A 24,757-nucleotide genomic window follows, 5' to 3' on the forward strand; every position below is an offset into this window, starting at 1 on the left:
TCGAACCCGGGACCTTCAGCTTCTTAGACGGGTCACTAGATACCAACCAGGCTATAGATGCCGGCCGTTAACATAATTATCTAATAGGTACATACGTATTTCGTAGCATACAGAAAGTTTGAACATAACAATAAAATCGACTTTAAGGTTTATTTTTGTGTGTTAAGATAATTAGGCGTTGTGAGCCTAAACTCTTGACACAAAAATAAACCTTATTTAAAACAGTATAACGTTAAACTCACAGACAACTTCAATACCCCGTTTAACGGGGGGCTATCGCAAATCGTTCGGAAAATCGCCAAAGTCGAACGTCTTCCATTAGCCGTATTAGGCGATCGGTATCGGTTAGCCCCCGCTTCGCTTTTTATTTTGGACTTCGCATTGCAAAATGGACTGATTGTGAAAGAGAAGATTGGATAAGTTAGCACGAAAATTTTGCTTTTATACAGTTGTTGATGCATCAAAAATCTTTATTAATTGCTATAGGTATTTTGTGTTCTTTAAGACAAATTATCTTGTTAAGCTAGTACCGAAGTTCAAGCCTTTAAAGAATAAAAACCTACGAGTATATTTTGTCTGTGTATTGAAAACATCAAGTTAAAAAAGTTTTATGGGTATTCCCAGTAACCGCTAAAATATCTAATATAAATTGCAAAAAATAAAATTCATTCTCATGTTGCTGCAGGGATTTTTAAAATTAAAATTTAAAATTGTAATGAAATAAAAACAAATGAAATTGGCACAGATGCCGAACAAAATTGTATTTGCGATGATTAAAAGACATTCCAAATTCGTTATATACGGCGTTTTGAATATGAAAATAACGCAATAGGACACGAAATTATAAAGGCAAAGCTATAATATATGCGGGGTTTTTATCCTCGTGCTGCCCACCACACAAAATTATGGCCAACTGGAAGTTTGAATCTTGTTGTAATACCAATTGGGTTGAATTTCATTTGTTCGAAAATTTTACGAGTTAAATGAAATGCTACCTACTTTGTTTTAAGTTAAGGTTGACATTCCATCGAAACAGAGTGTACATCCTATTTTATATTGGGCGGCACGAGGTTATTTACGAATTCCATAAAGCTACATCAAGCAATAAATACGTTAAATACGTTTAGGTACCAATGTTTGGTACACAATAATTGTGTAAAACGAAGATTTTTTTAAACTACATATTTTTTTATTATCACTGTTTGTGGGTTTTAATATTCCATTGGAATAAAATCCTAATTTTGAAATAAGTCTTGTTAGAATACCTAAATTAGAAATAATTAAGCATTTACAACCTTGTTTATTAAACAAGCTTTCGCCACTCGGAAAACTTTCATTTTCCTAGACATGTAATATAATGGTATACCATCTGCACTACCTGCAGCTATAAAAATATGTCGGCAAAACAAAATGAAATAAAAAAGACCGTCATGCATTTACTGTGCCCCAACATTTAATATCGGATCACGGTGGCACGGTGGCCACGACGGGCCTCATTCGTTTAGCGATGACAAAAACTCAATAATTTCTGGTCGAGATATCAAAAACAAAGGCACGTGCCGACAGGAAACGTTATGGAAGCCGATGTTAAGAGATTTGGGGGAATATGCCTTTCTGTATCCTGTTGTGGTAAATTTATTGTCTGAGATTTTAGCGGTTCTATTATTATAGCAATAGAATTTATATAAGCAAAATTTTTGAAAAACTCACCCGGCGATGGTTTGTTTTAATACTCGTAAAGACACCTCCTCTGTCAAATAAAATGTTATTTGACTCGGCGTCACTCGCGTCACAAAAACGAATCGACTGACACCTCGGTCACCAAAGTCAGCAGAGTTTCGATGTTAGAGTAGAATATACGACACAACCATACATACATACCTACACAGACTGCTAAAATAATTATATGAGTAGGTACCCTTTTCGTAATCGGACAATGTTTGACCAATATTCGGCAAAACTTGTAAGAAAACGAATACACACGTACATACGTAAATAGATGCAATGTATATAAATAAGAATATTACATTTGTAGCAGACAGTTCCAATAAGTTTTATCAGAAAATCATTTTCAATTGGAAAATACGTATGCAGTTGCAGCAATTGTTAACTCTCAAATCCCCCACGTTTCTTCATCATAGTGCTCTTTTTCTATACTTATTTCTACGGAATAGAATATTTTCTGCGCTTATTTCATCCATGTCAAATTTTTCCAAATATTGGTCTCAAAATGTATCCTTATTTTACGACAAATTCTTACTTATCTGCCTTTAAATTCTACCTACGCTTCTAGTCTCAATAAAGTGAAATTGTATGTTGTTTGTCAATCACAAATTATTGAGTTCTGATACATTTCATCCACTATTATGAGTTAATAAATGTTTAACTTATTGCAACATTTTTAGTCGTCATTTGTTTCTATATTTGAAAAATAAATATAAATTGAAATATGATGTTTATTCAAACATTTCGACATTGTCGTAGCAATGTTCGTGTCATGTTAATTTAAAAATGACTCATCATCAGCCTCGTTTTAATAAACCTTTGTATTTCATTTTAATAAAATCAAATCCAAAGGATAATTCTGCAACCTTGATTTATATTGGGTACTTAGGATAAAAAAACACATTTAACTGATTTGCAAGACCGATGTGATCCCATAAGTGTACCGCGAACAAAGTTTGTCCGGTACACTAAAAACATAATATGTACGCAACATCTGTTACATGCATGCCGTGTTTGCCTGTAATTGGGTGAATACTCTAGCAATTTTATTTTATAACTTGTCATTTATAAGTATTTTTTGTATTGCACCTGTTGACGAACCTAAATAAATAAATAAATAGTATTATGAAGATAATATCTATTGTCTTCATTATATTAATTTTTAATTATATTTTGTAAACGGCGTCAAAAGGCGTGTAAGTAAGAAAAGTAAACCATTTTTTTCTTACAACGTGTTTTTAGCCACCCTGTATTTTTCTGTATGACTATTAGATTTCCCAAACTGGTTACGGAACCCGTATTATTTGGGCCCCGACGGAAGCGACGATTGCGGGAACTGACGAGATGACCGATATGGGTTGATTCAGGCTTAAAAATTGAGGGCAACAAGTAACGAGCTGTAGCGGAGCCGGTGTTTCGACACTATTAATTATAACATGATTGGGCTAACACATTTCAGAAAAAGGTTACTTCTGTTCTGTGGATAAAGCTGTAAAAGTTAACGACCGGTAGAGTCTGTTTGGAAAGAGAATAGTCGTGGAAAATATTGGGCCCAATACATTCCACGACTCTTCTCTTTCCGCACAGATTATATGTGTCACGTTTTTCGTTTTCTAGTCTCGAGTAATGAAAAATGTTTGCCGCATGTAAGAATGCAATGTAAAAATTAGCTTTTGGTTCTCTTAACTTTGCGATGTCTACTGGAAAGACGCGTTATTTACATAGATTGATCTGAGGTGAAATTGTATATTCACATTTCCATACCAGTGTATGCATTGGACCTCTGGGGTACTACTTACTTTCGAATTTTCGATTACAATCGAAATATCTATTAGTCAAACTGTAAATCACTTATAATGCCTACTAATCATGATGAAACAACCCTAATTCTATAGGTGTGCTGAGGCCAAAATTTTCTTGGGTGAATTGGGGCAGCGTTTAAGGGAGAGAGGTCATGACCCTCGTTCCGGGTCTTTCCTGATGCAGAGGCTGTCCATTGCGGTTCAGCGTAGCAATGCGGCGAGCGTGATGGGCACCTTTGCGTCTGGAAGGGCGCGGGACGAGTTGTTTGACTGAGTTATGGCCTTGTTGAGTTTAGTTTTAATTTAGTTTATAGTTAACTTTAATGTATTTTTTTCTACTCCAGCACTTAAATGTGTCAATTAAATGACTGACAGTGATATCTAAAGCAATGTCATTTGAATGATTTGTCTATAGGCTCATAAGATGACTGCTAGCAGTCATCTTATGAGTATAATACAACTGCTTTATTTTTTTTAAAGATACAAGTTCCGATCATCTTGATTGAAAGAGGTATGTTTTCATTTACAATAATAACTCTTTTTTTTTAATAATAACTCTTTTTTTTTTAAATAATAACTCAATTTTTTTTAAATAATAACTCTTTTTTTTTAATAATAACTCTTTTTTTTTTAATAATAACTCTCTTTTTTTTTTTTTTTTTTCTGCAGCTGTCATAGAAAAAGTAATGTATGCAACAGCTCATAATTGGTTCTTAAAATTCTCGGGTCTTTTTTTACAAAACTCGACTACGTCTCGTTTTGTAACTTCGACCCTTGGATTTTAAGAACCCTTATAATAATAATAATAATAATCTAGCGCTAATGGGAGCCCTAAACGCTTTACTAGAGCCACATTTACGGACTAGTAAAGATTTAGATGATACGCACTCAATCATGTACTGCGGAGCCATCGCGGCGTGCCGTGTTGCTCGAGTCAAGTTTCCGGACGCTGAACGTGCACCTAGGACCGTCGGAGGTGTCCCTGCATGGCAAGCGCGGATTGAGCGACGTATCAGCTCGTTTAGGACTCTCATCGCAAAGCTGATCTGCTTCAGGGGGGGCAACAATCGCCCCCGAGTAATGCGCTTTGTGAACCAGGCGTTCGTGGGGACGGATATCAGGCCCCGCGACTACATGGCCAATGTCACAGAGCGCATCGACTTTCTAAAGCAGAAAGTCTATGCATGGGCAAACCGTATTCGCCGCTACAGAGAGCGTGTGGATCGATTCCAGCAGAATCGCCGTTTTCAAAGTGACCAAAGGAAGGTATACCGAAAGTGGGAGGAAACCAACCTTCGTGCGTCCGACACGCAGCCACCGGATGCTACTGCCATGATTGACTTCTGGCGTAGCATCTGGTCGGTGCCTGTCGGACACACCGAGGGGGGTTGGATGAGTGTTGTCGAGCGTGAGTGCGAGTCCATCGAATCCATGGGGGCAGTCACCATCAGCCCCGATGACGTGAGTTGTGCCATCCGCACGGCCCAGAACTGGAAAAGTCCTGGGCCGGATGGATTGCACAACTTCTGGCTAAAGTGGTTCCGATGCTCGCACTCGCGCTTGGCAGCACAATTTCAACAAGCCCTCGAGCTTGGTTCTCTCCCACCTTCCTTAACAACTGCTGTCACCTTCCTGCTCTATAAGTCCGGTAGTACCACGGAAGCGAAGAACTACAGACCCATCACATGCTTACCTACACTATACAAGCTCCTTACATCCATTTTGAGAGCAAAAATCAACGCGCACATTGTCGCAAACAATATTCTGGCTTCCGCTCAAAATGGATGTAGGGTTGGGTCCCGTGGTACTAAAGAGCTCCTCCTCATAGACATGACCATCTGCCAACAAGTCCGGCGGAACAGGGGTGCCCTCTCAGTCGCTTGGATTGACTATAAGAAGGCCTATGATTCGGTGCCTCATTCATGGCTGGGGAGGGTCTTAGAGCTTTATAAAGTTGATGCAGCTTTGAGAGCCTTCCTAAGCGCGTGTATGAGGCAGTGGACCACAGTCCTTCGTCAACCAGGAGGCGGAGATGACCGCCCTGGCCCGCAGGATTTTATAAGGATTGAGCGAGGAATCTTTCAGGGCGACAGTCTGAGTCCCCTGTGGTTCTGCCTAGCTTTGAATCCCCTCAGCACCCTGCTGAAGGATTTGGGACTAGGTTGCCGGCTCCGGAGTGGGGGTGAAGTCATTTCTCACCTTCTGTACATGGATGACCTCAAATTATTTGCACCAAATAGCCGAGACTTGTTGGAGCTACTGAAAACCACCGACGTCTTCAGTAGTGCCATCAACATGGAGTTTGGTGTCGATAAATGTGCGGTTATGCATGTACAGCGGGGGAGGGTTGTAAATTCAACAAATTTACAACCTTCTGAGACAATGTCTTTCAGATCTATCTCTGAGTCAGAAACCTATAAATACCTTGGTATGTCACAGTCGTTGGGTATTGAGGACGAGGGTATTAGACGGTCGGTGAAGGAGCGCTTTTTCAGTCGGCTCACAAAAGTCCTTAACAGTCTTTTGTCAGGAGGCAACAAAGTGCGCGCCTTCAACGCCTGGGTAATGCCCCTGCTCATATACTCCTTTGGCATACTAAGGTGGACTCAGACCGAGCTGGATGCCCTGGATCGGAGGGTCCGATCACTGCTCACCGCGCATCGCATGCTACACCCACGCTCGTCAGTTATGAGATTGTACATCCCACGGAAATGTGGAGGCCGAGGCTTCCTAAACGCCAAGGATCTCCACAACCGCGAGGTGTACAATCTCAGGAATTATTTCCTTAACAACGACTGTGGGATGCATCGTGATGTGGTGGCAGTAGACAGGAACCTCACGCCGCTCTCCTTGGCAAACGAGAACTGGCGCAAACCTGTGGTACTAAGTACTGCGGATCGCAAGGCGGCATGGGAGAGTAAGGTGCTACACGGGCGGTTCTACAAGGCCCTCACGGGACCCGATGTGGACCTGCTCGCGTCGGTGAACTGGTTACGATTCGGGGACCTCTTCGGAGAAACCGAGGGTTTTGCCTGTGCAATTGCGGACGAAGTAATGATGACGAACAACTATCGGAAATATATCCTGAAGGACGGTACGGTCGACATTTGTCGGGCATGCCGTCGTCCTGGAGAGTCACTCAGGCATATCATTTCCGGTTGTTCTCATCTTGCGAACGGCGAGTACTTGCACAGACATAATCTCGTAGCCAGGATTATACACCAGCAGCTTGCTCTTCTATACGGCCTTGTGAACCGCGAAGTACCGTACTACAAGTATTCACCTGCGCCAGTTCTCGAGAATGGTCGTGCCACGCTCTATTGGGATCGATCTGTCATCACTGACAGGACTATTGTAGCCAATAAGCCTGACATTGTGATAATAGATCGATCGCAACGCCGGGCCGTGCTCGTTGACATCACCATCCCCCATGATGAGAATCTCGTGAGAGCCGAGAAGGACAAGTCCAGCAAGTACCTAGACTTGGCTCACGAGATAACCGCCATGTGGGATGTTGATTCGACGATCATTGTCCCGATAGTCGTTTCAGTGAACGGTCTAATAGCGAAGGTCTCGACCAACATCTTGAGAGACTCTCGCTAGGTGGTTGGATCAAGGGTCAGATGCAGAAGGCGGTGATCTTGGACACGGCGCGGATAGTCCGCCGGTTCCTCTCTCTGCAGCCCTGACCACCGGCAGCTTGGGCCTTGCCCCGCTGCTGGCGGCACCCTAGGTTAGGTTTTTTATAATATGTTTATAAGTATTTTGTATTGTTTTTGTAAGTGTTTTTGTATTTTATTTTTATATCCATATTATAAAATAACCTAACTTAAGACCAAAAATAAATAAAGAGAAGAATAATAATAATAATAATTTATTTATTGCTTTTATGGGTTTTACAAGATTTTATAGTATTTACATGTTCCAGCATAAACCCCGTTGGGGCACAGCAATATACATAAAGACTTAAAAACTAATACTTATAAAACTAGCACACACTAGCAATTAACATTAGTAAGACTTATAATTAAGATACTCCTTTATATTGTAAAATGAGTTTTCAACCAAGAACTTTTTTAGTTTTTTAAAGAATGTTGAATCTTTCTCTATATGTTTTAGTTCTAACGGTATGTTGTTATATACTGTAACTGCCATATGGTAAGGACCGGAATTCACTATTTTTAGATTTGTGAAAGTGCTAGCTAATTTGTTTCTTTTCCGCAGATTTTGATTCCTTGGAAAGTTATCTCTTGTTCGCTCAAATAAATGTTTTTGTTTTTTAACTAATTTACACAATTCAAAAATGTACAGTGAAGTTAACGTTAATATTTTCATTTTTTTGAAATAAGGGAGGCAACTCTCCATGTCATTTATATTTGCTAGTATTCTTATACACTTTTTTTGTAGCAAGAACAACGACTCTACGTTCGTGCTATTCCCCCATAAAATGATACCATACGATAACCAAGAATGGGCATAGGCATAATAGGCATTAGTTGCAGCTTTTAAGTCTGTACATTTCTTCAACATGGAGAGGGCATATGTAAATTTGGATAATTTTATCGAGATTTTATCAACATGTGCCTTCCAATTTATGCAGGAGTCTATTTCGACACCTAGCAAAGAACATGACTCAACAACCGCCAATGATTCATTATTATAGCAAGGGTTCATATCAATTGCTGGCTTCTGATAAGGTTTTATCTGCATGATTTTAGTTTTAGAAATATTCAATTGGAGATTATGATCATTCAGCCAATCTAATATTAATTTAAAAGTACAATGTAGTTTATTGTTTAGGTCCTCAATATCGTTGCATTCTAATATTACGGAGATGTCGTCGGCGTATAGCACGGCCTTTGTACTTAAGATTTTAGACAAATCATTAATGTAAATTACGAATAGGATACAGCCCAAAACACTGCCCTGTGGGATGGAATTTTGTACATTCAGTTTCTCAGACCTAATTTTAATCATGCGTTTATTTTTATAATCATGGTGGTAAATTTCTTCGTATTGTACTCTACTTTTCAAATAAGAGGAAAACCAATTGAGAGCTAATCCACGAACACCTATACCATAAAGCTTTTGTTTAAGAATTTCATGTGAAACTTTATCGTATGCTTTGCTCATATCCAACATCATGGCTATTGCATATTATATCACTGTTGCATAAACTACTATTAATGTTTTGTTAATTTTCTTATTATAAGTATAATAAATATTTTTTATTCTATAATAGTACTCCAAGAAAAATTGAAAATAATTAATAACCTACCTAACCAATACCTACCTATTCAATCATCAACTTCGCACTCCCCTCTAGCCTTGCACCTAGCTCCATCGTCCCCACTCTCCCCGGACGGGACGTTTAGCCCTCGTTGACAAATATCGCTGAAACAGAACGCTAAAAGGCAATTTATTCATCGCAGATTTTTGACAGCCTTTGTTTATACACTGTTCAATTAACTGTGTTGTTCAACTTTTAGAAAATACTAGCCGACTGCGTGAGCTGATGATGAATGATGACGATTGATCAAAACTGCAGTTTGCTCCTTCCCGGGCCTCAAAATATAATGCATACCAAATGTTTTCTTTAAGCGTGAAGAGGTAACAGACAGACAGTTACTTTTGCATTTTTAATATTAAGTAGGGATTTGGGAAAAAAAGTTAACCGAAACCGTAATGCATTTAAAAATATTAAGGACATTATTATCTACACGAAATCCAATATACATAACGATGATACTTCAAAACAAATGATTTAGAATTGTCGTCGTCAAACCTCGATGAAGATTGTCAGTACAATGTGTACAAATGTATACAAATGTTTCCTAATCTTAACTTATACTTATAATAAGCATATACGCTTACTTTGCTTTACAAGTAAGTATCATAATAAATATTATTCTTCCATTTACAAAGATTAGATTTATATTCATATACAATGTAAATTGTGACTGAATAAATGAAATGAAATGAATGAATTCAAATTTCTAAAATGTAATAAATAAATAATAAATATTTGGGGACAATCTTACACCCTACCTCTCCCTCCTCTAAAGCCCCTTACCTCTCACTTTTACCAAACTAAGGTAAATTTTGGACTATGGGTTCATAAATACTTAGATAACATCTACATTTCTATTTTTCTCCTACGCCCTAATTGCCCCACCTTACCCTATCCTTCGATTCCCGTGGGACGTGCGAATTCCCCACGAGCGGTTATTAAAGATTACTGATAAGTTGATAACTAGTCTATGGTTTATAGAAGCAGGAAGCGGTATACTTGCTTACCTCGTTAAGGAGATGAGATGACTGTGTGTCATAGATGTCGGCCCGTAGATCCAGCATATCCTCGGATAAGTCGCAAATCTTCTCTTTAATTTGTAATGCTTGGAAAAGAAATCAGTTTTTGTTGTTAATGTTGTATTAAGTACGAGCACACAACTTATATGCATATTATTAGTACATAGTACATACTATTAAATTACATGTCAACATTATTACACAAATATAAAATATGTTATAAATAATTTTATTAATCGACGGTCTTACAAGTCTTACAACCACTAGAGAATAACTCCCTAAAGAAAAACACTCAAAGCAAGACAGTAATTTTTCCACTTTTAAATTTATTATTAGCTTAACAGCATCGTTCGCAGACGTTTCTGCTTGTTAAAAATTAAACTCCTTAGAGAATAACCACACATAGACAATCGAGCGGTAGCGCTATTTTTTTACAGCGCTGCCTGGTGCTTGCGACTAATTTTATATGCTCCGTCGAGCGGGCAAGTCTGCATTTATGCTCCATCTAGTGTGCAAGTGATCTGGATGTATAGACACATATGTATGTTGTAATGTATCATATAAGAAGACATTATGTTCCCACGCCGTGAGATCACTTTATAAAACACCCGATAAAGCAATGTTATGCCACTATTAAAATACCTTGACGCAATCTTACCCTTTTTAAATATTACAAGTAACTATGTATGTCTGTTACCTCTTCACGCTTAAACCGTTGAACCGATTTAGATTAAATGTGGTATGGCAAAGGACATATGTTAGTATTTATCAATCTACAAATCTCCTCCATCCACGCAAACAAAATCGCGGGCAGAAACTAGTAGCTAGTTTCTATTTACATACCTATTAGGTATATGATAAATGATCTTGCGAAAACGAGACCCATTTTGTAAAATAATTCGGCAACATTTGTTCGTAAATAAAAACCTAAGCAGTTCCATTTTATACTCGTATATTTTACATCAAATTGCCAATCGAATAGAAAAAGGGTCACCATTAGAGCACTAAAACCCTAGCCAGACGTTTGAAAGGGTCACCTCGCCCATCTAATGCAACAGACGCCTATCTAAAACGATTCAAACGATTCGGATTTTGAAATAGACATCTACTAGATATCTTTTAGACGTCACCAAGATACGATAACGATATGTTTAAGATCTAACCTGTCAAATTTGATATTTCTGCGATTCTGGAGATACTCTTGAACGATTTCCACAAGATCCAATTCACGTCTAATAGATATCTAACACTATCTAACGTAAAAGTGACATTGATTGCCCGAATTGAGCTGCAAAAGAGAACTAGTGGAAATCTAAACTATAACGTATCTAGAATGGATCTAGTACGTGTCGTCTCTTGTGAATATCTTGAAGTTCGAATACGGCAGAATGTTATTGAATTAGAGAGAGCGAAAACAAGGACAACTAAATTTCGTCTTTCGGACAAACAAAAGACTGCTGGCAATTTAAAAACTTTACTTTTTAAATGCAACACAGAACGTAGAATCCAGGTATTTCAGCTTACAGATCCAGCGATCGCCAAAAACCGTAAATGGAATGCCAAGTGTGCCCGGTAGAGGGAGATAGTTTCTAGTTGAAATTCGAGCTCAAATGGTCGGTTACTAGACGGAACTATGCGGGGAGTTTTAGAATAAATTGAGCGAATTGAGTATCAGCTATGACGAGAAGTTAACTAATGTAGCCTTTGTGCAGTTTGTACGTCGAGTTTAATACATTTACTTTATAAGAGAACTTTACTGTAACTAAAGCTAACTTGAACTCGGGGTCCCACTTTTATCTATAGCCTACATACCTTTCAGAAGTTACCAAAGACTCGAGTTACATGTACAGACATATTTACACTTGTGGCTCAAAACGGGTCTGCTGCATGAAATTATCTTTTTTTTGTTGTTTTTTAAACGTAAATATTATCTTAAACCCTTTATACTTGATTTTGTCCAATACTTACATAGATCATCTCGTTATAAATATTGCCTCTAAGTTGCGAAATTTAGCAACTTTTTTGCCAGATTCATGCAATTTTAGCAATTTTTTTGTCAGATTCATACAATTTAGCAACTTTTCGTGTAGTAAAAGCAGTTGACTAGCAAGTCCAAACTAGCGCCAATACTTACCTGCAAAGCGTCCTAACAAGCCGTGAGCGTGAAAGAACTTGCCGTCTTTAATAGTTAAGTAGGCGATTGAATACTGGGGTAAGCTGGATTTTAGTACGGTTAAGTAGGGCGTTTCAATGCACCCGTTGGAGTTCTTGCTGAGTTGTGATAAGGTATATAATCGCTTGATTTTAGTGTATTTATTTATTTAATAAAGTTATGCACAAAGTTGTTTCAAGTAACGTTGTTTTGAAGTAAGAAGGATTACGTGTAGTAAACCGCTGTTTAACATCAGGGACCTACTTTTTATTAGTGTAACGACCGAAGCTTCGGTTTCGGCATAAAAATGATGTCTCGGCCATACACAGGACACATCCGACACAGGAGCAGCCGATGCAACGGAGCCACGCCGTTTTATCGACTAAATAACTAGTGTTTAGTTTTAAGTTTATAAAATACATATGTATGTTAGTCTGTAAGGTATTTGTAATATGGGCCTTGTTGCCTGAATTAAATTTCTAAATAAATAAATAAAATCTGCCGAACCTTTCGGCCGCGCCTAAACTGCATTTTCTGTTGTGTTGTGTAAACCTTCGGTTCCGCAAAAACCGGTTTCGGTCGGACACTGCTTTTTATAGACTTTAACTTGTAAATGGATCGTTCACTCACCCCCGCAATAAACCAAGGGTGACAATGACAATACATGTGCCTTCTAACTACTTGCAACACTGATCAAACACAGGTTAACTTTTCCTGCGCAAAAGGTTCCCCCCCATCCCTCGGGAGAACTCGGTCCAATCCCCACGTGTAGATACGACTTTATTTATAACATGGTCCGGTCCTTTAGCGTCACGGTGTAGATGCGACCTTATTACTCTAAAACTAGTCAGTGTAAGGGAGGTATATTATACATGTGTTGGTAAATGCTACTGTTGAAAAAGACCAAAGTTATATTGTGTGTAAGCTGCATGAAATTTTAAATGTGTGTAAATAATAATTTTAATAGGTCGCCATGGTACATTTTATTACGGACTTGCGACCGGCTTCTCAGGGGTTAACAAATTATGCATTAACCTTCCTCTTGAATCACTCTATCTATTAAAAAAACCGCATCAAAATCCATTGCGTAGTTTTAAAGATCTAAGCATACATAGGATAAAAGATAAGATAAAAGATAAAAGATTTTTTATTCGTGACGATCACAAACATGTAGGTACGAACATGTACAGACAACAACAGCAAGAGCAGAAGAGAACAATAAGTGTGCATCACGAAATGGACCCAACTCAGCATAATGCTAGGTATAAAGCCAGCGCTGGTCTTCCGTAGGGCCCATTCGGTGATGCCACGACAGATAACACAAAAAGATACATATTAAAACATTGCAAAAGATACACAGAAGAAGTAATTAAGAAAACAGAGAATACAAAAATGTATACATGAAAACGAACTAAGAATGCAAACAAAACAAAAAGAAAAGAAAAACACACACAATTTTTTTTTAATAGACCTAAAATTATGAACGCGACCATTACATGCGTCAACGCTTGCCTGCAGCTGCTAGCATAGGGACAGACAGACAGCGGGAAGCGACTTTGTTTTATACTATGTACTGATTCGGCAAGCATTTAACTTAAGTACATACATTTACAATATATGTATAGGTATGTTCCATGTTTTAAGGTATGTTTCTCAACATTTGATAAAGTTTACTAAAAAAACACCACCCACCTTTTAGCAAAAACATAGTAACAAAAATGTTAATCCTAAGAAACATCTCTTGCCATCTTTAAAATATAAAGCCGTGTCTTGTTAAATAAATCATTTACACCACGCAACTGCGTCCCGTGTCTTACATTTAACACTACATATACTACATCTCGATTGAGTTATGTCCGAGCAAAAAATCAATCGTACACGATTTATTATCTTTTGCATTATTCAGCGGTTGTAAATATTTCTTCTCCCATGTTCATTCACTTTCAGTTTGTAAAAAGTTAATCGATTCAATCCGATTCCGATAAGCCGGTTCCCATTAATCGAGTGATGTTTCGATGTTATACCGAATATTTGCGAGCGTAAGGTCGTATGTGCAGTTATGGCCTGTATTCATATTCTCTTCATTCTAACGCATAAGGGCGCAAGTGTAATTGAAATCCTAATAGATTTATGCTCTTTTTATTAGTGGCGTATCTGTACTGAGATAAACTGCAATTCAATTTGTTATTCATTTGTCTATAGTTGGGATCTAAATGGATGTTGTTCATATTAATTTAATGATATATACTACAGGGGGATTTTATGCTGCAAGTACATACGTAGATTTATACATACATAGACACCGTAAGATTGAAAACCCGTTCACTTAAATTACCAAAGAAATATATACATTTACCTATTTCCAGGCTTGTTACAAATAGGTAACACCGGTATTTAGAAATAAAACAGTTTTTAAACTGTATACGGTCGGAAATTTATCCGTGTAGTAAAACTGGTTGGCTTCCTCAGGAAACCTATGTTTTCTTACAAAAACTGCAATCAAACTTTATTTTTTATTGCTGGTAACAAGGTTGAAAACTACTTGTACAAATAAAAGGAACTGCAATTATTCTGGAAATAGGCATTCATTCAAAATTCAACTCTGTGTTAGTAAAAACAGCGATGAAGTAAAAATATCATTAGTTTTAGCTAGAAATTGCATAAAATCAGCTTTATTGACTAGTAATCATTAAAATTAAAACCTTTTTTCGCTTTATTATAGGGTAGAAAATAGCTAAACAGGGTGAACTAGGTATAGTGAAGTAATTAACTGTAGGCTTTCGTGACCCTTATCGGAGATGCTATCGGTGCACGCGATTTACGAAGTTTTGGAAACAAAACGTCGTATGTGTAAGGAAAAGCAACGCACTTACGACTTTTTTATATATGTTGATTGTGAAGTATGTAGCGCCATGATGATTTGCGGATTATGGGGTACATTTTCATATTAGATTTATTTTTAATGTTTACACGGTTTGAAATTTTTTTTAGCATTATAAAAGTACGCCATTGTTGTTCAATTAATGAATAAAACGAAAGGTATACTTATTTTGTAACGTAATTTGACGAAGCCTACGTAATTAAGCCTACGTAAGCCTAAAACGTAATTTGCAGATTTTAGCGCTGTATTGTTTTGTGACGAAGCCTATAGCCGATTGTGAGTTCGTATTCACCTGACGAACCGCGGTATTCGGAAAACAAGATCCGTCCGAAGAGAACAATACGATATGTACTAAATACCTGGTAGTTTAGATTTCAACTAGATATCTTTTGCAGCTCAATTCGGGCAACTAATATCACCTTTGCGTTAAATTATCGTATTAAGATCGTTTCAAAATCGGTTTAAGATCTAAAAATAGGTACATAACGAGTCGTTTTAGACATTGTGGAAATCGTTCAAGAGTATCTCCAGAATCGCGGAAATGTCAAATTTGACAGGCTAGGTTTTAAAAATATCGTTGTCGTATCTTGCTGATGTCTAACAGATATCTAATAGATGTCTAGTTCAAAATCCGAATCGGGCCCGAAGCCTCGTTGCGGATATAAAATTATGGTTCCTGAAAAAATTATATTTTTTTTATTTATACAACTTAATAAACTAAGCAGTCATGCAAGTATACTCGTATACTTGTATTGCATCGCCCGAGTCTAGAGTACTTACCGGCGTCGCAAAAACAGAATTACTCTTTCAACAAACCACGTAAATAAAAGATAATCCAAGGAATTCAAAGGAAAAATGTCTGCAAACAACGTGAATATGGCGGCGAGTGTACTTGTACAGTCGGGACACGTGCGGGGAACTTCTTTCGCGATATCACCGGCTGCGAAGTTGCGGGCAAGTATCGAGCCAACTGTACTTTAGGACTATGGAGTGGTGAAAGAATCAGTAGGACGAAAAAGAAATCCTTGTAGTAAATAAATTATATTTGCTGGACTTCATTTTTAACAAGCAGAAACGTCTTGTGTCCCCTCTAGACCCATAATATGGTGGAAAGATTTGCTGGCTTTGGATGAGGTCTTGGTGCCTCAGATGGCAGAGCGCTGGAGTATCGATCCAGAGGCCGTGAGTTCAAGTCTCACCCAAGACAGTAAAATTCCACTTTTAAATTTATTTTAAGCTTAATTTGCTGGACTTCTTATTTTAGGTCGAAAATGATTACATATCCGTTAAAGCGTTACTAAAAGTGCAACTAGACGCTCAAAAGACACTAGTGTGGGGTGACCCTTACACCTACTCTAAACCATGCCACTGCGCCAAGTATCACGAAATGCAGTTTACACGGCCGCTTGAGTAGAGAACGCTGTCGCGACCTGGGAATGGGACCCGTAATGAATGGCATTGTCTTTATTGTTAGTGCTTTTTAATCATATTTAAATTAACGTACACGTACGTGTGTGGTTAGTAAATGTAAGCGTAAACGAATATCGATAGTCAATAAATCGAATATCGTTAGTGTTGTGTGTCGACAGAGTGACATCCCTAGTGCGCAAAACGTTCAAGCTGATAAACATGACCAAGTGCGGGTAGTTCGAAAAACTCGCGCGGTTAGAAGATGCTCATGTCAACTTAAGCCAGTCTTCTCCGAGACCACGGGGACAAAATGCCGTCCTCGAAACGTCGGAGGTAAATCTTAAAACTTAGATACGGGATTAAGTCCCGTTGTACAATTTAATAACATAGGATTTAAATTAACGTACCGTTCGGATTAAAACTGTAAATAATAACTGTAGGACGTAGGTACTACATTTTATAAATCACAATATTTTTTTATTCATAAAAAATATTAACAAAAATGTATGTAAATTGTTTTTATTGTTTAGTTATAATGTCACGACCCTATTTATTACTCCGTTCATCGATATTTAACACGAATCGAGTAAGGTACAAAATCGATAAATGAGTCACTATAATATTTCAAAACTAACACCAATATTTCGGTCTCTTGTGATCAAGTAGATATAGATAAATATCTACATCTCAACTCAAGGAATCATTCATTCCAAATGACATACGTCAGCACCGATTTATCAGAGCCTTTATTGTCGACATGTCTTGCTCGTTAATAAACGCTCAGGTACCGAACTCAGCAACGATAATCAATATACCAATTCAACACATCACTCTTTTACCCTCGCACGTATATGGCTACGCTCTAGATAGAGCGAGAACGCGCTATGAACACGTTTTCGATACGTGAAATGCTTCTGAAGATTATAATTAATCATAATCATTGGGCTGTGAGTAGTTTTCCTTTGCTCAGCACTTGGAAAATGCTTGGATTTCGTGGATGACTTGGTAGATAAGTAAATAATGTGTATATTTTTGGCTTTGATTAATTATTAGTCTGCGAAAGGCTTTGTTCTTAGGCCATTAATTTTAATAACGGTTAGGTTCACCTTTGTGAAAAGGGGTTTTGACTTTCATTTTTGATTTAATTATGTACTTATTTATTATTATAAGGACGCTTAAGATTTATGGATGAATGATGGATAGCTTTCTCTTTAATATGTTTTATAATATCCTGGTAACAATAAAATTTCTTAACAAAGGACAAAAAGTAATCAGATATAATTTCTAAAAGCAGCTTTTACGTGAAACGGAACGCACGTTAAAAGAAATATTCAGAAAACATAGTGCTGTTTAAAAGCTTATAATGCAAGCCCCATAGGAACAAAGAATATACAAACGCAAAATACACCAGACTCATATCTATCAAACTAGTTCAGAGAAATCACAACTTTACAACGTGGATGTTAAAGTTGAAAATCTAGTGAAGTGTATAAACGTGTTATGAGGTTGCTAAAGTTAATTGTTAAAACTAGTTTTTCCCGCGAAAAATATTAAAATGGCCGCTGTAACGTCATTAGTGTTGGCCCACGCACGCGGTTCTGCATTCATCTACATTCTAAAGAGCTGCTATTTTGTTTAAAATAATACTTTTAGCATTTTCAGTGTTTCATGGTAAAAATGGGAACCATTTTTTAATCGAGTTTGTTACATAACACTGTTATTTCTTAATGAAAATGTAATACGAAGATTTTTATGCGTTAGTTTAAGCTAGTGAGTAGAAGAAACATGTCTATTTTATATCTGCAGTAGCCATGAATTACTACTGAATGTACCACCATGCACTTTTACGGCTGATGATACATTTCATTTCAAGTCAAAATGCTATCGGAAACTTATTAATTGTTTACATTAGCTCATTAATAAATACACATTACGGAATTTGCTCGTAACATGTTTTCGGTTCGCAAAAACTCAAAGCTTTTCAACACTTAAATGGTCATTAGGGGTTTACAAAAACCGGTCTCGAAGCCGTAACTGCTAAATGAAAATCTAACAATATTCTCTTGCAGTTAATTATTCAATAATCAGCTTTATTGCATTATAATAAAGCGGTTAGGATACGAAAAACGAAGCAGCTGTCAACAGAAGCGCCGTGCTAAAATGCTAATACTCATTTGATTTGTTGTCACACTCCTTACCTTATCTAGAGACGAAGCACGTTTATTCCAATTTCAGCCTTTTGCAATAGACATCAAAGATATTAATCGAGTACTTCTTGATTAACGTGTTTAGCAGCTGTATTGCAATATAATGACAACTCAGAGCCGGTTGAAGGACAAAAAATCGACGCTACGACGATGATGTCATCCACTAAGTTATCATCGAAATGACTCGAATGTAGGAAGCAATAAGAGCAGTTTTTATAGATACCAATTGAATTATTTATGTTGCTTGAATGGGCAATATCCGAACGGAAGCTTTACGAAAAACGATTAAGATAAAATATCACGCTTACTCTTTTAACGAACCTAAACCCACGGACAATGCAAAATGCTGTGACCAGTGAACATAAATAACGGAGCTCTACACCATCAACACCAAATATAGATAAAATATAATTCCCAGTCGTATCCAACACGAACGCCTATAAACAAACCGCAACGAGACAAAGTCCCATAATTCACGATGAATTGTGTTGATCAAGCACGCGAAGTCGCAAACTATTATATTTAAGACCGAATAGTCGATCTGATTCATATAATCGATTTCGATTGCGCGCAACACTATTCGATGAGCTCATCGGCAGGTGGGCGTAGCATTCGAATTTAAGTTAAAACTTAAGTTTTTTATTCGGCCAGTTCGATTGTTTGCTTTTCAAGTTTGGAATGTTTTGTTTTTAAATTTCATGTTAGACAATGGGGCGCTGATAATATCTGTTCTGCCGGGATTAATTAATATTTTCTTCAAACAATAATGGTACGAGTAGACATTGGCTTCCGTGTTGCATTCTTTGTAACGTCCAAATCATGTTTTTAATTTATTCAACGTTGATTGCATAACGTTAGTTAAATTAATTACAAAGCATGTTCATGTAGCTAACTTAATATTTTTTATCTATACCGCAGTTAATTAATTTCATTGAGTCGTACTTTATGTTAGTGTATGTAGGTGTGTAGTTTAATTAAACTGCGAGAGCGGAATGAGGTTCAAGATTTTACTTTGTATGAGGCTCTTGAAACTAATTACTGTAGTTTCACAGTTCTGTTATTGCTATGTTAGTTATGTCTTTCTTCCCTTTCTCGGCTATTCAGGCATTTACGTGCAGTATTCTGCTTATAATGCGGGTACGTGAATTTACTTGAAGTTCGTACTTCAGTAATCAGTTTATCTGTGCCATTGTTTTCATAGGTGGACCATTTTTATAAACATGTACGCTACACTTTCATTTAAGATGTACCTATGTTATTTCTACTCAGAGTTCGGACATTTTCGATTCTGATAGAAAATAAGTGTCTTAAAATTTCCATACATGTTTCGTTTCTTCCGTTCCGTTACCGTCATAAAAAGTCTGTGAAAAATAGTAACGGAATGAAAGTAAAACTATTGGGACACATATTTTATATAAGTAAGTAATCAAGGTATTAAAGGTGTTTGCTCATACTTATATGATAGGTTCTTTAGATACCTACATATACATAGATATATGTTATTGGAGCGTAAAATACAATTTAAGATTACCTGACTAAGTCTCAGTTTCATTCAATTACCTGCAATCTAACTAACCCAGTTATACCTTGTGAGTCACATTTGTTTAACCAAAATTTTACCTTAATCCTTTGTAGTAAGGGTTATAAAAGATGTGTGGTTCATAATCTGTACACTTGCGTTACAGGATGCAAGGTATGTAAGTGTAAACATGATAAGGTTGTGACGTCATTACGGCCACGCTAATACGCTGGACTACTGAGAAACATCTAATACGTGCATAAATATATGTATAGAGTGTAAAGCATACGTGCTCATGTGAAAACGTGTATACGGGTCACTCGTCAGATATAGAAACAAAACTAATAATAACGCAAAAGGACATAAATGAATAACCTTTACACATAAGAAATTAAATCCTATTCGGAGCGAAAAACATCATAATTATGAGTTGATTTAAAATTTCCCAAACCCCAACCAGTGAAGGATACAGGCCGCGTAGCCTACGTTCCAATCGCTAACGCTCCGTAGCGATCGAAACGCAACTGTCACTGTCGCACTAATATGGAAGAGTGACAGAGAGACAGAAAGCGATTCGATGGCGAAGCGCAAGCGATTGTCACATTGGCTAGGCCGCCAGTTGATCACAGACCCAAAGAACTGGAAATTTACGCTAAAACAGAAATTTGCTGATAGGTTTGATTGGCTGATCCTAAAGCATTTGGACCGAGCTAATTAAAAGTGTAGCGCAATTTGTAACATACGTACCTGCTGTGCTATAGTAGTGTAGGTGTCCATATTATAAATTATAGCAGATCATAAATGTCTGTGTGTATTATTATTGGGGTGTTGTGGGCCTTTGGATGCCACTTCGACCAAGATGTGATCTATTGTGACGGCCCTTTAAAGTTCACTACTAATGCCCGTTGAATCCAGGAAATTCCAGATTCTTTGGGCCGTAATGCTCTGTACCTCATAGGGTTCCAGTATGTGTCGCCCTAGGTAGGTACTTCTTTTGGACATTAGTGGTCCGCAGGAACAGAGAATGTGCATATCAGTCTCCTCTGACTCCTGGCAGAACCTGCATGTCGCATCTTGTTTTTTCCCTATTTGGAACATGTGTTTGTTCAACTTGCAGTGTCCAGTCAAAATTCTAGTCACCGCGCAAGTTTTGTGTCTTTTGAGCCGTAGAAGCTCCTTAGCAGTCTGTGTGTAACACTAGATTAAGATATTTGCTTGTATTACTAACATTCTATGGATACTTTTGTTTGTCCGAAATAAATAAATTTATTAGGTACTATAGGATTTCACTTTAACATTATTAATGCTTTATGATCTATGTATACGCACAGAATTACAGGACTTCGTTAAAGAAAACCTGTACGCTGTAATCTTCTGTAATAATAAATACTTTATCCATATCCTTGAACAATGGTATTTATCGCATTGCACGAAGACAAACTCGTTTAGAAATATTCCCTTTCTTCCCTCAACTAATATTCATATTATTAAGTTGTTGCTCGCAGTTGGAAAATAATCGCGAAACCAACGAAACCAACGTAAGCTTCACAATAGAAAAGTTCGTGTACGCAGGATTCGCATTTATAGAAAGCATAAGCAAGAAGCATAAGCAAGCATAAGAACTTTAAAGTTTGAGCGATAGAGTTGACATTCGTGTAATTATCATCTCTAAAGGATTCATCTTGGAGATACAACAAGTACCTACACGAAGTGGGGTGCTGGGGTGTATCGCAGGGTACAGTTCTAGGGACAATCATTTTAAACACTTTCGCGTTAGAACCATACGTTGTAGTTCATACAAATCTTACATCTTTTTAAGTACCTATAAATTTAATAATTTACTGCTATAATTATTGTATGTGATGATGGGCGAATACTTGTCTCGTTTAAAGTAAAACTCTTGTTAGAACGGTCTGATTCAAACCGAGGCGTCTGATACTTCGTTTTCTATGCGTGATGATGCTTTCTATAGAAATTATAGAGAACGAAGTGTTGGACGGCTCGGCCCAAACCCTGACCGTTCTGTAACCCTGACCTAACGTAAGTCATCCTTTAGTACCCTTGAATACATTTAACTAATACCACACAATAAGAGTTGTTATGGGTACCTATCATATAAACCTTTATACAGTACACTGAACGCCGTGTCTAAAAACCAGATTTTAGAAAGAAACTCACAAGCAAAAACTAACCATATTATTTCCAAACACGACTAACTGAACCTCAATAGCGACCAAACGAAGCTGTGTTAACGAACGAATTACCTGTTTCAAACTACATGTACAGACATACATATATACATACGGTATAACTATCTCGTCTTTGCCGACTTCCTTCCTTCCCCGTCTGTTTCATGTTCGGTGGCAGGCGCTTGGTTTAAGTTAAAAAATGTCGGGGATAATATTTTTAAACATTCGATATGTGTATTGGAACTTTCTTAAGAGCCAACAGGAGTGGTCATTTCTCCATACAAACGTACTCGACTGTTTCCTTCATGGGTTTTGAAGCTAGAGCAATGATTTTATTAACACAGATTAATATTGTCAATATCTGTGTCGGACCGTTTTGCTTTCTTTGATATTTTTGTTTTTTAAGTCGCTAGAGCCCTTCAAAAATGGCCAAAATGAACTAATTGAATATGCCGCAATGAGAGGCGTGGTATTCAAAACTGATATCAATTAGCCAAAAAAGCAAAACGGTCCGACACAGATAATTTCATAATCATTTAGATTTCCAAATTTAGTTACGATTGGTTAAGTTTTGGAGGAGGAAACAGTTGAGTAGGAAACCTCGATTTTTGAGATTTTTACGCAGGATTTTTCGCCTTGTCCTTATCACACTAGTTTTAGCAGCCGCTTCCGTTAGCGAGACGGGTATATTTACCTAAAATATTTAAATCTCAGCTCCTGTTTCGTCTTAATCTAATGTCTGATATTTCAAACTAAACATGAGAGGTAGAAAGTAAAGCAGCAACCATTGACATAAGCTAGGTGCTCGGAAGGCCCAACCATCTACAGAACCTGTCATTACGTAGACAGAGTCTTGTCCTTCCCTCGGTGTGGACGACTCTTGCAGACTAAGATCGGCTACTGCAGTCACACAAGGGCACACGAGCGGGACCAGCTTAAGCTGTGGTCGCAATCGGCTAGAAGAGAGAGAGACAGAGAGAAAGAGAGTGATATATTATAAGATTACATAAAATAACCACTGATTTCAGTTTCTATTTCCCGCTCCCGCTACCGCCTCCGCTTCCTCCCGCAACTCGTGCGCAATCTCGAAGATTGCTCCGCGGCCGCAGCCCCAAATAACGCGATTAAGCGAATGAAAGGGCCGAAACGAACAAAAGTAAATGTGATTACGAGTTGTCGACCAGCAAAAATAGGCAATATTTCTTCAGGATTTACCGGTTTTTTTAATGCGCCACCCGTTTATCCTGGCTTTGTGTGGTATATGAAAACGGTTTTAGTGTGGAGCGTTCTGATGAAGTTAAAAGCTTGGAGCGTGTCGGCGCCAGTTATTAAATTTCATTGGATTAAATGCATGATCACAGTTGGATTTTTTCTGAAAGTGGATACCGCGAAGTCTGCGAATGAGCGAGTTTTTATCACCCGACTACGGCAAAGCAAAAGGAGGGTTATGATTTTGACCGGTATGTATGTGGGTATGTATGAATGTTCATCTGTTCCCTGATAACTTCAAAAGTACGCATTATAGTTACTCTTCAATATCGACGAAATATTTGAAAAATATTAGGTATACCATACGTGATTGCTTCCCTTTTGTACACCTCAATTATCTTTAAGTGTAGATCTGTAGGTAGGTAAGTACAATTTTAGTCAAAATAGAATATATAGACGGGTCTAGTTCAGTCGAAAACTGAAGATCAGTTACCATTTCGCTCAAAACAGATACGTTTGTTTCCCGATACCTCAGTCTGCTCAGAAACGTCCTCACGTCGCACCGACAGGTCTTGTCGTGACCTGATTCTGTTCACTTTAGAACGGACAGCATCAGCAATATCTGATATTGGCAGTTGATATCTGCAAACAGGATCAGTACTCGAGCTGGGTTTGAAAAGGCCGGTTAGAATTTGAGTAACATCAAATGTAAATAATCCTGAGTATACAGTATTAACAACTCTCTGTGACATTATATTAATCGTCGTATTATCCGATGGAAAAAAAGAGCCTAAAAATATGGAAAACATCCTTTTTATAGGAGCAAAGTACAAGAAAGTACCTACAATACGTCTGATTTGATTGTTCTTTAAGACAAGACTTCAACTTCGCTTCAAAGGAAATTCTTCAAGGCATTCTCTGCCAGTCAACGATTTGGCTACACAGAAACATGTGGCCGATGCAGGAACATATCAAGTGTAACAAAACGTATATGTGTTGGGGAATTCTTCAAAGGAGACGCACATATAGTTACAAATACTAACTCCTATGAGGGTATTCTCTTTCGCATAAATAATTTCAAAAATAGTATAATAAGAGATACGAGTATCATTTCATCGATGTTTCTATCACCACTGATATATTTTTCTTCTTTATCGTTTTCAACAAATAAAAGATAACCAATCATCAATATACCTAGTAGCTACATATAATCCTAAATTATATTGCCTGTATAAGTATCGGGATGAAAGTACGATACTATACTCAGCACATCTATGGCCCCGTCTATTAGTATAATATTTCCGGAAGTTATTCGTCACAATGAATACGCTGCATTGTGCTTAGTGCGCACCGT

At 37.5% G+C, this 24,757-nt stretch overlaps 1 protein-coding gene across 1 annotated transcript in view; it reads left to right on the forward strand.

Annotated features, from left to right (window-relative positions):
• The window catches only part of LOC134647818 (leucine-rich repeat neuronal protein 1-like), a 348,919-nt gene that overhangs the window by 94,631 nt on the left and 229,531 nt on the right, over window positions 1-24,757 (forward strand). The window lies entirely within an intron of this gene.

The sequence above is a fragment of the Cydia amplana genome, chromosome 5 (genome assembly GCF_948474715.1).
Source record: "Cydia amplana chromosome 5, ilCydAmpl1.1, whole genome shotgun sequence".
Lineage (NCBI taxonomy): Eukaryota > Metazoa > Arthropoda > Insecta > Lepidoptera > Tortricidae > Cydia > Cydia amplana.